Source organism: Dicentrarchus labrax, unplaced genomic scaffold, assembly GCF_905237075.1.
Source record: "Dicentrarchus labrax unplaced genomic scaffold, dlabrax2021, whole genome shotgun sequence".
Taxonomy (NCBI): Eukaryota; Metazoa; Chordata; class Actinopteri; family Moronidae; genus Dicentrarchus; species Dicentrarchus labrax.
In genome coordinates this window covers 106,063-108,562 of record NW_026136714.1, presented here as the reverse complement: position 1 = coordinate 108,562, position 2,500 = coordinate 106,063, and the positions used below count along the sequence as shown (strand labels likewise).

General features: G+C 41.0%; 1 long non-coding RNA gene across 2 annotated transcripts in view; it reads left to right on the top strand.

Annotated features, from left to right (window-relative positions):
* Window positions 1–1,066, top strand: part of LOC127376440 (uncharacterized) — a 3,903-nt gene extending 2,837 nt beyond the window's left edge. The window contains exons 3-4 of one of the 2 annotated variants that reach the window (XR_007887520.1): window positions 9–483; window positions 614–1,066. This is a non-coding gene — a long non-coding RNA (uncharacterized LOC127376440). Of the gene's footprint in view, window positions 1–8 lie in introns of both variants that reach the window. The other variant, XR_007887519.1, reaches the window with a different exon arrangement.
* The last annotated feature ends 1,434 nt before the right edge of the window (window positions 1,067–2,500 follow it).

Genomic DNA, 2,500 nt, shown 5'->3' with positions numbered 1-2,500 from the left:
CCTTGTAGTCCCACCGTGCCGACAGTGAAGAGACCTGTAACCATTCCTCCTGAGCTGCAGGTTCTGGTGACAGAGGTTGCTCATCCCAACAAACTGAGTTCTTTCAGCGTGAACTTCAGCTAACCGAGCGCAGAGTGGAAGACAGAGCGGAAAAGAAGAGGAAACTGCCGGACCCTCAGCCTCGAGGAACAATGTGTCGTTTCTGTCACACAGAGCTGAAGCAGGGTCCAACCAGCAGACACACACACACACACACACACACACACACACAGACACACAGACACACACACAGACACACAGACACACACACACACACAGACACACACTCAGGATTCCCGGGGGGGAAACACATTCACTGTCCAGCTAAGGTCCTTGTGTCATAAAGACATGACAAAGGAAATGACGTGGAAAGAATTTGAGGCCTCACCGTTCAATGTGATGGAGAAAGAGAGGGTGGACGGCAGAAAGAAAAAGATAGCTGAGGTCATACATTATCCATCTGTTGTTCTGTTCTTCACATTTTGTCCCAAAGGTCCAGTGTCTAACATTTATTTCTTTATTTATTATTATATTGATTTGTATTGTTTGTGTTATTGTGTTCTTGTTACCTTAGAATGAGACGTGTTTATCTACAGAGAGAGAGCGGGTCAGCTTCCATGGAGTTCGCCATGTTCAACCACCGTGTTTCTACAGTAGCCCCAAAGGGACAAACAGAACACTGGCTCTAGATAGAGCCTTTCACATTTCACATGTTTCTGTGACACCATAGTTTCTGGGGAGGGGGAGGGAGGAGCCAGTGAGTTGCAACTACACCACTAGATGCCAATAAAGGCTTCACAATGTCCTTTAACATAAACGCCGTTCGACCACGAAGCATTGCATTCTGTGAAATTACAACTGATTAATCTGATTGATTTAGTTGTTTCCTTGTATATATTTATAATTGATTATTGGATATAAAACTGATTGAAAGATTGATTATACTTGTTTTAGCACTCTTTAAATTGCACTGAAGACAGAGGACAGTGTGGACAGATTTAATAAAACAATGACTTTTAGCACAGAACTTGTTTCACTTGATTTCATCTATAAAGCTCTGGTCAGCTCATTTCCATTATGAATAATAGTATTTAATTCACCTTTGAATGCTAAAGAAAATCAGTCTTTATTACAAGTATAATTGAGTATAATGTTACGTATTATATTGATACTGTAATTGGGGTGTTCCTCCATAAAATTCTCAATACATGAATACAAACAATTATTACATACTTTAGACTGAAATCATGTAGATTTTAATGTCAAATTTAGAATAAATAAGTTAGAAGTTAGAAAGACTCATGAAGCACAGAAAGTCACACAAGCAGCCACCTCACTGTTGGCGGATGAGTCAGTGAGCGTGATGGATCAAACTCCGTCTCTGACACCAATACCGAGACCGGCAGAGCCAAGCCAAGAGTCCTCATGTGTCCGGAGTGTCGCGGCTCAACTGCACACTTCCCACCAACAGGAGGAACAAGCTAGCTTTGACCAAGACAAAACTTCTACACCGAAAACACGGTACTCTGGAGTCACAAGACGCATAAGCCCGGACTGCAAAGTGAAAAACTATAGAACCCTTAGGGTTAGAATAAAAAATATATAAGTAATTATTTAAATTCAATATTTACCAGTGTGTTTGAAATTCAACCGGGCTTCAGCCACACATTTTTATGTCATTCATTATTCAAAATGTATGATACAATATGTCGAAGATACAAAGAATACAATTCGAACAAGAATTTGGCAACATAAGTTTAATACTCTGAACAAAAAAGGAAATTGAGACCACTGGTAGATTACTTCCTGGTATATGGCTGGCCAGCCGAACGCGTGTCAGGACTCCAACACAATTCCTCTTGGACAGACGCAGGAAGGAAAAAAGCAGAGAAGAAAAGGAATTGAGTCCTTAAAAACTATGGAACCAGTAGGACTTAACCCTCCCGCTGAGGCTCTGACGGCTAGGCGCATAGGAATGGGAGGATGATTCGGGGGACACGTAGACCCGCCGAGGGCAGCGGGAGGGTTAAGATATGAATGGGGCCTGACCATGAAGAGTTTATTTTGGGGCTTACTTATTGGGGCAACCTGATAATAAAGAGTTGCAGTAATCCAGCCTTGAAGTAACAAATGCATGGATTAGTATTTCTGCATCTGTCTGTGATAGGATGTGTCTAATTTTTCTAATATTACGTAAATGAAAGAAGGCAGTCCTAGAGGTCTGCTTTATGTGGGAATTAAATGACAAATCCTGATCAAAGATAACTCCAAGATTCCTGACAGTGGTGCTAGAGGCCAAGTTAATGCCATCTAGAGTGACTATATCTTTAGACAGTGAGTCTCTAAGGTTTTTGGGGCCAAGAACAAGAATTTTGTTTTTTTCTGAGTTTAACATCAGAAAATTGCAGGTCATCCAGGATTTTATGTCCTTAAGACATGTTTGTAATCTAGATAATTGATT